This window comes from Mirounga leonina, unplaced genomic scaffold (assembly GCF_011800145.1).
Source record: "Mirounga leonina isolate KUSES-001 unplaced genomic scaffold, KU_Mleo_1.0 Mir_91, whole genome shotgun sequence".
Lineage (NCBI taxonomy): Eukaryota > Metazoa > Chordata > Mammalia > Carnivora > Phocidae > Mirounga > Mirounga leonina.
Window position 1 is genome coordinate 8,660,983 of NW_023270839.1, and position 12,727 is coordinate 8,673,709.

The following is a 12,727-nucleotide window of genomic DNA, read 5'->3' on the forward strand; positions in this document are numbered from 1 at the left end:
TCTATTTCATAGCTTCCCTTCTTCTCAACTCTCATTGCCACTGTTCTTATTAGCTCCTAAATGCTACCACAGCCTCCTTGCTTTGGCTTCTATATGCCAGTCATTCCTGTTTCTAATCTATCCTGCGTACCAATGCCAAATAACCTTCCTAAAAGAAGATCATGTCCCAATTATTCAAGAAAATAAACTGTATAATCTTAAAGTCATTGCTCTGCTTTGTTACCATGCTGTATCAAGTGAGGGAATAATCTAATTATATTTTTTGCTCCAAATTCCTGTTCAATGACTCCAAAACAATTTGTTTAAATTCATCTAATGCAGGGGTGCATGGCTGGCTCAGTCTGCCTTAGGCTCAGGTCATGGTCCCAGGGTCCCAGGTTTGAGCTCTGCATCCTGCTCCCTGCTCGGTGGGGAGCCTGCTTCTCCCTCTCCCAATCCCCTGTGTATACTTTCTTTCACTCTCTGTCAAACAAATAAATAAAATCTTTTAACCATTTCTTAAGATAAATTCATCTAATTCATTGACTTATGCTTTCCGTTTTAATCACATGTGAAATTCTTAGATATGGCATCATCTACCATGGCCCTTTGCTGGTGACGTTCCATGCATCTTTCAGTTAATTGTTCTGTTCCACTTGTTCTGACAACCACATCGGTATAAACTGGAAAGCAAACTGTGGTATATCCACACAACTGAATACTACTCAGTAATAAAAAGGAGTAAACCACCAATACAAGAAATGACATCAGTGGATCTCAAAATAATTATGCTGAGTGAGAAAAGCCAGACAAAAAGACCATACATACTGTCCATCTATATAAATTCTATCAATTCTGGAAAGGACAACAAAATCAAGAATGACAGAAAACCAATTTGTGGTTGCCTGGGAAAGGGAGATAAGAGGCAGGAAGGGACAGAAGGAGATTGCCAAGGGGTACAAGAAAACTTTGGGGAGTTATGGTTATGATCATTAATTTAATTGTGGTGATAGTTTCATGGGTGTATATACATGTCAGTATTCATCAAACTGTACACTCAAAATACGTTCAGCTTCTTATATGGCAGTTACTCCTCAGTAAGGCTATTATGAAAAAGACAAAAAGCATTTTGAACTAACCATTATGAGGTCACTGATGACCTTCGAAAGAATGGGATCCACACATAGTAGGTGTTATGGACTGAATATGTCCCCAAAAAATGCATACGATGAAATCTTAAGCCCAGATATGATGGCATTTAGATGTGGGGCCTTAGGGAGGTAATTAGAGTTATATTAGGGTCATGAGAGTGGGGACCTCATGATGAGATTAATGCCCTTATAAAAAGTGAAGGAGACACATGATCTCCCTATCTGCTCTCCACCATGTGCCATCTGCAAACCAGAAATCGGGCTCTCACCAGACACCAAGTCTGCCAGCACCTTGGTCTGGGACTTCTCAGCTTTTAGAACTGTGAAAAATAAATGCTTCTTGTTTAAGTCACCCTGTCTATGGAATGCTTGTTATGCCAGCCCAAACAAGGCTAAAGCAGATATAGAAACCCAATTGCAAGAAGAAAAGTGTGAGCGGATTCAGGTATTAGAAGCACATAATTTGTCGATGAAATAAAGAAGAAATAAGAAACTAGCCCGATCAGGCAACAAGACTGAGATTAGAAATTTTTTGTAGGGAAGTTCTAAGCATGTTTACGGGCTGAGGGGATTGATTCAGTGTGTATAAAATAAAAGATGTCAATGAGTGAGGCAGTAATTAATGGAGTTGCATCCCAGAGGAGAAAGGAAGATATTTACCACAAAAATTCAGAACCTCCTTCAAACAAAGAATTTGGGAGATGACCCCAGATATACAAGATAGAGATATATCTCTGAAAGTCTCCTTACAACATCAAAATCTACATGCATTTACCCAGTTGTCTTCAACACCAATTCTACCCTTGGGATGTTTTCCAAAAGCATCTTCACTAACTTCTCACAAAGTTTACTTTAAAGCACCATCTTACTACAGTCTTTGAACACAGACTGCATATGGATCACAAATTCGATTTAAAGCCTTGTCAAATTTCTCTCCGCTCTAAGTCCTGCTTTGTTAACTTCACCTTGCTGTGTACTCTGAAGCAAAGGGTTTTGGTCTCTGAGCTCTTCTCACAGTATTTTGTGACAGCACAGAAATCTGTGCCACTCTGATTCTATTCTGCCCCCTCCCAAAGAGAGATTAGAAGACGGAGGAGACATTCTCGTTTTGATGAGAAAAATTCCCGCTACTACAAGTCCACAAGTAGGATTCCCAAGAAAATGGAGCCCTGTCCTCCAACTTCCCTTGGATTTCCGGGATCAAGACATGGTATCAGGGATGATGGAACATGGCTGCAGGAGATCTAGATTTTTCCCCTTTCTTGAAAGATCATCAGAGGACTCTAGAACTTGAAAGATAGTGGGTCTGCATTCCCCTGAAGAAAGAGAAGAGTAAAATTGTATGCAATAATGGAAAGATAGGCACAAGAATTTCATGCAGAAGAATGCTCATGAGTTGAAAGATAGCCAAACCAAATGTGAAAACTTTAGCATATTTAATTCTGCACTCAGCATCTCACCTTCATAAAAACATAATGTTAGAGCTGGAAGGTACCCTAGAGGACTGTAATGTAACTCCCTGATTTTATAAATGAAGGACTGAAAGCAAAAAAGGTGAAGGCAACTGTTCAAAATCACACAGCTAGTGGGTGGCAGGCTAGAACTCAGATCCCTCGACCATAACCAGATTCCACAGCAGAGCCCACAGTCAGATTTGTTCACACCACAACCTTCTTTGTCATTGTTAGCCTAGTTTCCAAGAGCCCTGGCTAAATTCAGGAAGCACTGAGGTGAGGACATTAGTAGAACTTCCTCACTACAATCTTCCATGTGTTCATCAACATTTCACACAGTAAACTCTCCTAAACACTGTCTTTAGTGACTACTCATCAAAAAGCAAGATTCATATTTAACTATATGGATTTAATTATTTAAATAACTAAGTTCTTTCCATTTTAATACATCTATTTTAATTATATATACAAGCTACACATAGACTTTCATGAATGTATTCATCTTTATATCAATCCCATAAAAGAGAAATATTACCATTTTCAATTTTCAGTAAGAAAAATGAAGCTTGGAAAAGTGAAGCAAATCTTCCAAGATCACTCAATCAGTAAGAGGCAGAGTTAGGATTTGAAGCTAGCTCTTTGTGGCATCGATTTCTAGATTCTTCCCTCTTCCACACTGCCATTCTCTCCCATGGAAGCATAGTTATAATTCTTGCCTGTAAACACATTATTTATATTGGAATGAATATTTGTGTCCACAATTCTGTATATGTTTGTCAGAAACCAGGTGGTGAAGCCAATGAAAGCAATTTTTTTTAAAAATTGCTAATGATTTTGTTTTCAAATTAGTTGGACAACCTATCTCAGGATGGGAGTGGGGATAGACTAGAATCATATCTTAATTTGCTTCTGTTTCCATGGTTGCCACAAATAAGCACTTCACAGATATTTTCAAGGATGTAGATGCTGATAAAATTATATGATATAGGGGCGCCTGGGTGGCACAGTTGTTTAAGTGTGGGCCTCTTGGTTTTGGCTCAGGTCGTGAACTCAGGGTCATGAGATCAAGCCCCAGGTCAGGTTCCACACTCAGCACGGAGTCTGCTTGGGATTCTCTGCCCTCAGCCCCCCACCCCACTCCCTCTCTCTCTCTCTCAAATAAAGAAATCTTCAAAATATATATATATATTTACACACACATATATATAATGCATATATATTCAGTAATGGATATAATTTTCAGAATAATGTCTGCTCTGGAAGCATTTATGGTCTCTAATAATGGGGTATTAGCCAGTTTAGATACTTCCTGAACTAGGATCAAAAACATAGAGCACAATGGTCATGGCTTATCTGTTAACCCTCTCACTTTATTTCCATTTCTGTGTGCAATTATATCGTTCTCAGTAGAGTCATTGCCACGTTGACAAAAAAAGGAACATCTAACAACTCAACTTATTTGGCACCAACACCCTCCACCCCCAGAGAACAGCCACATCACACTGTCTTCTCCCAAATCTGGCTTTCATGTGTCTCTTTCTGGAGTGAAGCAGTCTCCTTCATCACGGGAAACCAGCTACAGTGATTCCACAGAGACACGAGGCTTTTTTATTTATGCTACAAAAGGAGAGAAAATTCTCTCTCTCCAGGGCTCACTTGTTCATGCTATCCATCAGTGGGTGAGAGAAGTTCCTTCAGAGCTAGGACAAACGTGTCTCTAAGTAGTAAGTCTGTGGTTTTGAAATTGGTCATGATTTTGTGTTATAGAGGCTATTCCCACTGCTATGAAAGGAAAAGGAAGAAAACAGAGTTACATTTAAGCATGTTTGCATTGTTACTGAGTCCATTTTTTTTAAAGCAGATCAGAATGTAATCTCTAGAACTAGTCAAATTAAAATCATAGGATTTTGTTAAAAGTTGAAAAACTCTAATACATTCCTTTTTTTGTCCTCTTTAGAGAGAAAGAGAAGAAAAGATAGAATGAGCATGGGTGGAACTGGAGGAGATTATGCTAAGTGAAATAAGTCAAACAGGGAAAGACAATTATCATATGGTTTCACTCATATGTGGAACACAAGGAATAGCACAGAGGGGCAGAGGGGAAGGGAGGAAAAACTGAATGGGAAGAAATCAGAAAGGGGGACAAACCATGAGAGACTCTGGATTCCAGGAACCAAACTGAGGGTTACAGAAGGGAGGCGGTTGGGGGGATGGGGCAACTGGGGGATGGGTATTAAGGAGGGCACGTGTTGTGATGAGCACTGGATGTTATACACAATGAATGAATTGTTGAACACTAATGACGTACTATATGTTGGCTAACTGAACATACTCTACGCCAGAACTGAGAACGAAGACCAATATATATTTCTTATTATAAATCACATTATCATAGGTCTTCGTTTTTATGGCTATGATGTGTTCTTTTGTATGGATGTTCATTAAGTTTTTTAAGAGTGTCTTACTGAGGGATATTTAGGTTATTGCCTATTCTTTGCCACCACAAAAGTTCCACAATAAATCACCTTGTACTTTTTAGATGTGTGCACATAGCTAAAGAATAAATTCTTCAGTGGGGCACCTGGGTGGCTCAGTTGGTTAAGCATCTGCCTTCGGCTCGGGTCATGATCCTAGGGTCCTGGGATCTAGCTGCGCATCGGGCTCCCTGCTCCGCAGGAAGCTTGCTTCTCCCTCTCCCACTCCCCCTGTTGTGTTCCTTCTCTCGCTGTGTCTCTCTCTGTCAAATAAATGAATAAAATCTTTAAAAAAAGAAGAAGAAATTCTTAGAAATGCAGAAGCTGGTTCAAAGGATGTAGACATTTGTATTTCTGATAGATATTGCCAAATTGCCCTCCAAAGGCAAAGGAAAAATTTATATTCTCACCAATATCAGAGAGGAATGCCTGGTTTTTTGCATCCTCAAAAGTATTAACCAATTTTTAGATCTTTAGAAATCTGACAGGTGGGGGCACCTGGTTGGCTCGGTCAGCGGAGCATGCGGCTCTTGAACTCAGGGTTGTGAGTTCGAGCTCCATGTTGGGTGTAGAGATTGCTTAAATAAATAAATTGGACCTCTGCGGCAGCACGAACCCTGACAACAAGCACGCATTCTCCTCTCCACTATTCCTTGCCTGCACTCACTGCTTACTTTACTAAATACCACAAGTCCTCATCTGGTGTAACCATTATAGAAATGCAGAAGGGATTGATGTCAAACTTTCTGGTTAAAACTCCTAACCTTTTTGAATTTTGAGATATTTTCCCAATTCAAATCTTCTCACATCTCTCTTATTCTCCAGGACTTTTCAAAGATTAAAACAAACAAACAAATAAATCAGTATCTCCCCCAGCGTTCATCGTTCCTTGGCAGGATCACCTGTGACCCGGCTCAGGAAGATGCAAGGAACCTGACAGCCACCAGCCAGACCAGAGACCCAGCAAAGTCAATGCCAGACCCCATCCTGAGTGGCTACCACCAGCCACCACACTTCCGAAGGCACCCGGCTCTTCAGAGCTCCCTCGGTCCCCGCCCTACCCTGTTGCACCCCTTGAACTGGGCAGGCTGCAAGAAGCAGAAACACTTGGGTGCTTTTATGTCAAAATAGCAAACAAATAGCAAAAAGGAAGTTGAGAGAACCCCACTCTTTACTATCCAAGCCACAGATGAGTTTTCTTGACACCTCCTTAACTGTGTGCCTTGCATCAAGTGGAACATAAACTCTAAGCAGCCAGTAAAAACAAAACAAAACAAAACAAAACAAAAGCAGAAATAAAAGAAACGTGTTTCTCTGCAAGCAAGTCCAGTCCTCTAGGATCTATTTTATCCAGGCCTAATGACATATGGCAATTTTCAATGGATAGGTAGTCTTAGAGTATCTTTTTACCTTTCTTGGACTTCACAGATTTATTAACCATATTCAGTTTACCATTTTAAGTTTTAGAAGGATTATCCTTGATTTGGAAAAGCATTTCCTAAACTTTTGTACATTATGTCACATGGAGAAAATTTTAATATTGGTGCCGTGCACAGGAACAGATACACCCAGAGATGATGGGTACAAGGAGTTTAGCCAGCCCAGATCCCCCTGGCTGTCCCTACAGCAAAATGGTCAGTATTTCTGAACCCTCACAATACATCCAGGTACCTCATGTGGTAGGGAACACTTCTGACATGGAATGTGTACGCTCAGCCAAGATTAATAAATTATGCCAAAGTTTCTCTCTTCTTCTCTGTAACAAGTTTTACTTTGGTTTATTCTGTGTTTAAAACTTATTTACTCTATTTTCACAGCTTCAGGAAATAACCCTATAGATAATTCTTGGTTACCTATGACTTCCTTCAAGTACACCACACACACACACACACACACACACACACATTTTTACTCTGCTTTCCTTCATATAGTCTGTACTTCAAGTACAAAATTTTCCTTCAGCAGGAGGAATTACCTTTTGTATTTTTTGTGGTGAAGATCTAGGGGTGCATTTTCTATGTTTTCTGGGAAATGGTTTCTCATACACCACTACTTACAAATCCTTGCCTTTAAAATAAAGAATGAGGGCACCTGGGTGGCTCAGATGGTTAAGCGTCTGCCTTCGGCTCAGGTCATGATCTCAGGGTCCTGGGATCGAGTCCCGCATCGGGCTCCCTGCTCCTTGGGAGCCTGTTTCTCCCTCTGCCTTTCTCTCTCGCTCTGTCTCTCATGAATTAAAAAAAAAAAAAAAATCTTTAAAAAAATAAAAAAAAATAAAGAATGAGCATCAAGGTGGACATTTTAGGCCTTTTAGACCTGGCTGGAAACACCCTCCCATGTGCGTTTCTTTGTGCTCTTTCCCATCGTGCGGATGGCTGCAGAGTGTATGACCTCCTAGGGAAGGAGAAGCCCAGGGTGGAGGGACTCTGGGGTCCTGAACGACCACACGAAGGAGGTTAGCCTCCAATCTGAACATCCACTCAGCACCGTCCTGTGGGGAAATCTATGGTGACTCGCTACCGAAATTAGGGGAGTTATTCGGAAATTCAGCATAATGTAATATAGCTACCAAATGTGGAAATCACCGAGTTAACTTAAATAGTTATCCGTCTAGTACATGGACATTTAAAAATGTCCAAAGGGGGGCATCTGGGTGGCTCAGTTGGTTAAGCGACTGCCTTCGGCTCAGGTCATGATCCTGGAGTCCCTGGATCGAGTCCCACATCAGGCTCCCTGCTCGGCAGGGAGTCTGCTTCTCCCTCTGACCCTCCTCCCTCTCATGCTCTCTGTCTCTCATTCTCTCTGTCTCAAATAAATAAAATCTTTAAAAAAAAATAAAAATTAAAAAAATTTTAAAAATTAAAAAAAAAAATGTCCAAAGGGGCACCTGGCTGGCTCAGTCATCAGGGCATGTGGCTGTTGATCTCAGGGTCTGAGTTCGAGACCCACGATGGGCACAGAGTTTACTTAGAAAACAAAACCAAAGAAAACAAAAGTATTTACAAATGATCAAAGCCAATCAGGCTCTAACAATTGAGCTGGTCAGTGGTGGGATGGATCCTCTCACCTGTTCTTTCAGCCACTGGGCCCTGAGCACTCGGTGCCAACGCTGCTAAGCCAACCAGGTCCTCCCGCTAGGGGCTCAGGGTCTAGAGGGGAAGATGGACAAAACATGAAACAAAACCGTGAATGAAAAGAGCAATTGCGCCATAGAAAAAGAGCAAGGTACTACAACTGGGTCCTGAACTCCCACCAGGGGAGGGGTCTGAAAAGGCGGAGCTGAGGCCACGGTGAGATTTCCTACAGCAGGAGAAGGAGGAGCCAGCCCTGCACCAATCCGAGTCTATGTCACCCGGCAGAGGGCACCATGGTGCAGAAGATTGTTGGAGGCAGAACTTGATGTTGCCAGAGTGGAGGTTAGACAGGAGGCCAGGGTGGCTGGAGGAAGCTGAGGATGGCGGAGAAGGTGGGGGCAGCTCGACAGTCTCAGTGCCCTGCTCCTCCTGCTGTGGGACCCCATTTCCCCACACTCAGTGGCCTGATCAACAAACATTTACTGTCTCACCGTCTCAGGGGACCAGGAATCCAGCAGTGCTCAGCTGAAAGCTCCTGCCAGAGCCTCTCAGGAGGTTGGGGCTGTTGTCAATCCTGAAGCGGGACCTGCTTCACTTAGAACCTCAGCTCCCTCAGGGGTGTTGGCAGGATTCAGTCCCTATCGAAGGCCTGAGTTCTTCTCTGTCTGTTGTTGACCCTCAGGGCTAGGTTACGTGCTTGTGTCTGTGTCATGGTTCCCCATAGGGGCTTGTTCCCCAGTGTGGGGATCTGAGAGAGGACACAGGTCAGAATGAGCACGTGGCTGGGCGTGGAGCTATTCAAACCAAATCTCAGAAGGGGCTTTGGTCATGCTGCCATCTTTTGTGGCATGGAAATGTTCACTAAGTCCAGACCACACTCCAGGGGAGGGGGTTACACAAGGATGTATCTACGTGAGTCAGGGATCGCAGGGAGCCACTGAGGGGAGAAGGGGAACACCCCAGCAGGGTTAGTGCCTTGCCCGGAATCACAGACTGGTAAAGGCAGAACCAGGCATGAACCCAGCTCTGTGAATGTCCTCAAAGTTGGGGCCATGGCTGCACCTCGCTGTTCACTGGGAGCTCCGGAAAAGGTGGTGTTTTGTAACTGGCTGTAGACATGGAGATGGTACAGGGGTGAAGATAAGCATCGAATCCTAGACAAGAGGCATTCCAGCACGTTCCTGTCTGAGGAGGAGCCCAGGGCAAGGCAAACCACTGAGTGCCCCCGTGTCCACATGTCACCCAGAGGAAAGGAGGGAATGGCTCATGACACATGACTGGCAGAGTCAAGGGGTAAGGGTGGGCTCAGCCCTTCTAGGCCAAGGCTCCAATACCTTCTGCAGGGATTGCCTTGGAAATTAACAGCCCAGGACCTTGGGAAGCTATTTCCCATCCATCCCTAGGTGGGACTGTCATCTGGGTCTGTAGAATGTGAGCACTGGTGCACACACATGTGCACACAGGACCATGCATGTGCCCATGGACACATACACACACACCAACTCTCTCTCTCTCTCTCTCTCTCTCTCTCTCTCTCTCTCTCACACACACACACACACCATTAGGACTCTGGGGTGGGATCTGAGAAGGTGCAGACTCAGAGAAGGTGAGAAAGGAAGAAAATGCAGTTGGAGGTATTTCCTACATGGGACACCACTCCTCCAATTTCATAGATATTATCCCACCTATGCCTATGGACTTCTGGAGGACGTACATGCTAGAATAATCCATATTGCACAGGCAAGACACAGAGCATCCATGACAGGCACATTGGCTTATCCAGGGTCAAAACAGGTCAGACTGGAGAGCTGTGTCAGAACCCAGGTGTGTTTCCAAGCTGGGGCCCTGGCTGCACCCAGACCTTCCCTGGGGCCTGTGGAGTGGGGTGTATTGGTGTCACTGGGTACAGATGTGGCCTGGCATGCAGACCGGGGATGAGCAGCCGGCAGCCCAGAGCACTGTTGGTGTAGGTTCTAATCCAGGAGTGGACCCAGGTAGGGGATCCCAGGCAGTGAAATCACAAACTTTATAACAGACCCCAACAGAACTTGGAACCCCAGTCACCAGGCACCCACATTCTAGTGCAGTCCCATATCAGGCTCACTTGGCTGGAGACATACGATTGGGAGAGATGTTCTTGTGCTGCTTGCCCACTTCCCAGGGCTCTGGCTTCCAGAAACCCCAGTGTGAGGGATTTCTCACCTGCTGCAGACACTGGCTCAACTCATGCCCCCGATGCCTCAGGGCATTTGCCAGGAGGTGCAGGAAGGTAATACCAAGCAAACTAGCCGGGGCCAGGCCACCTCTCCAAGCCATCCCTGAACAGCCCCATCCCCTCCTCTTCAGTTTCAGGGAAAGAGGGATGTGTGGGGAGGTCCTGCCCTGGGCTGGAGGGGGTTGCAGGGCAGTGGATAATACCCTAGTGATGCCTTCATGTTCACACCGATGGCATGGTGGGCAGGGTGGAAAGAGGATTCCTGAGGCGCCTCTCACCTGTGCCAGAGTGAATCCAAGGCCCTCAAGCTGTGTCCCTTTTCTCTCCATGGTGGAGCTGTGTGCATCCTGGGGTGTGGCGTGTCTGGAAGGGAGTCCCCTGGGTCTGAGGACCAGCAAAGGCAGCCAGACAGGGCTCCGAGGCCTCCTGCCTGGCTGCCGGGCACTGTCTTTACAGAGCTCCACACAAGAGATGGGGCAGGAGCTGAACAATGGGATTCCCTGCCCCACCTCCTTGAAGGACAGGAAGGAATCCCCACTGCCAACAGAATCCAGCGCTGGCTCAGGGTGAGTGCAGGTGCTGGGGAGACCCAACACCCAGGGCCCCGATGTAGCAAAAAGGGCCCCGGGTCCCAGCAGCCAGCCTGCTCCTCCCCTGGGCTCCCTCCTAGACTCCTGCTCCCACGTGAATCTGGATCCGCATCTCCTCCCCAAACTTGCTCTCAGGGCCCTGACCCGGGGTTGGCCAGATGCAGAGTCATGTCCACATATTTGTAGGAATAGCAGAAAAGAGACTTTAAACCATGTCTCATGCCATTCAGTCTAGAGTCCGTTTGCACTGTGCTATGCATTTTCCTAACTAGTGCTCCCTGGTGTCCCCATTGGCTTGACAGTCCTTCCCCACCTTCCCCAAGTCTTGCACATGATCATGGTGGGTCGGGGGACTTTTCCCCAAAGGGACATGGGGCTCATGGTACTATGTCTGCTGCTCTGCCATTGGGTTGTGAAACAACACAAGCCTGGGGGCCCCTCAGGGTCAGGAGCAGGGGCCTCATTGTGCTGCACAACGTTCCAGAAGGCCTATCAGTCACCCCAGCCATTGAGCCCCTCACTGATGCAAGACTTTGATGTGATTCCCTTCTGTTGCCAGCTCACAGTGCTGCATTGAACATACCATGTGCCCTAATAACCTGAGCACTCCCACCCAAGGAACAGTCTCTGTGTTCTCCTCTCAGGACTGGGATGTGCTGCCAGAAATCACAGGGACGATGCCATTAATGCAGGGAGGAGCTGTCACTACTCAGCTGACAACCTGACCTGAGATACCAACATGGTCAGACATCCTCCATTTCACACCCTTGTATTGTTGCCAAGATCCTTTTTCCTTAAAAAGATTTAATTATTTATTTATTTGAGAAGGAGACAGAGACAGAGGGGGTCGGGGGAGAGACAGAATCCTCAAGCAGACTCTGCCCTAAGTGCGGAGCCTGACGAGGGGCTCAATCTCAGGATGCTCAAATCATGACCTGAGCCGAAACCAAGAGTCGGACCCTTAACTGACTGAACCACCCAGGCACTTTGCTCCTTTTGTCTACTGGGGGCCTCCTGTCCCACCTCTTTGCACATGTCACCGAGAGCTTGGGGGTTTGCTCTGGGCTCCAACCCCGAACCCTCCTGGTGGCTGCAGTGCTGACTGCATGTCTCCCCTGTCCCACCTCAGGTAAAAAGGCCTCAACCGTGAAGAGCAATGAGACCTGCATGGTGTGGCCCCACCGGGCAGAGCTGCTGAGGAAGCGAGTAGAACACCTGGTGCCCGCCTTCCTAGACAGAGACCTCAGCTAAATCTCCATGTTCCTGGACACATACAGAGCTTTTGCCACCACCCACAAGGTGCTGGACCAGCTGTTTACAAGGTGAGCACCCTGCCCCTCCACAGCCCAGTGGGATTTGGCCACCTACGGGTTGGGAGTCTTGAGAATGTCACCAAACTTCCCTGAGCCTCAGTTTGCTCCTCTGATTGGGACAGAGCTATTATAGGGACTCAGTGGGGTCCTGTAGGGAAAGTACACCTGGGTGCTTGGCCCTGTGGAAAGATCCACTAGAGGGGCTGTGGTCGTGCTCATTTATCATTGTCCTGCTCCCCACGATGAAACCTCTGCCTGATCCCTCACTGTCACCATGGTCTTGAGCTGGGCTCTTTTCCCACTGAAAAAGGAGATTTGAGACTCCAGCTGGGGTGTGTGTCCTGGGTGAAACCAGAACAGGGATGCCCAGGGATGAGCAGGGGGCCCAGGCCCACTCAGATATTGGCGATGGGGCTGGTTAGGGCCCTTTCATTCATCAAGTATAAAGGATGCCCTCCTGGGTGCAGACATGCAGAC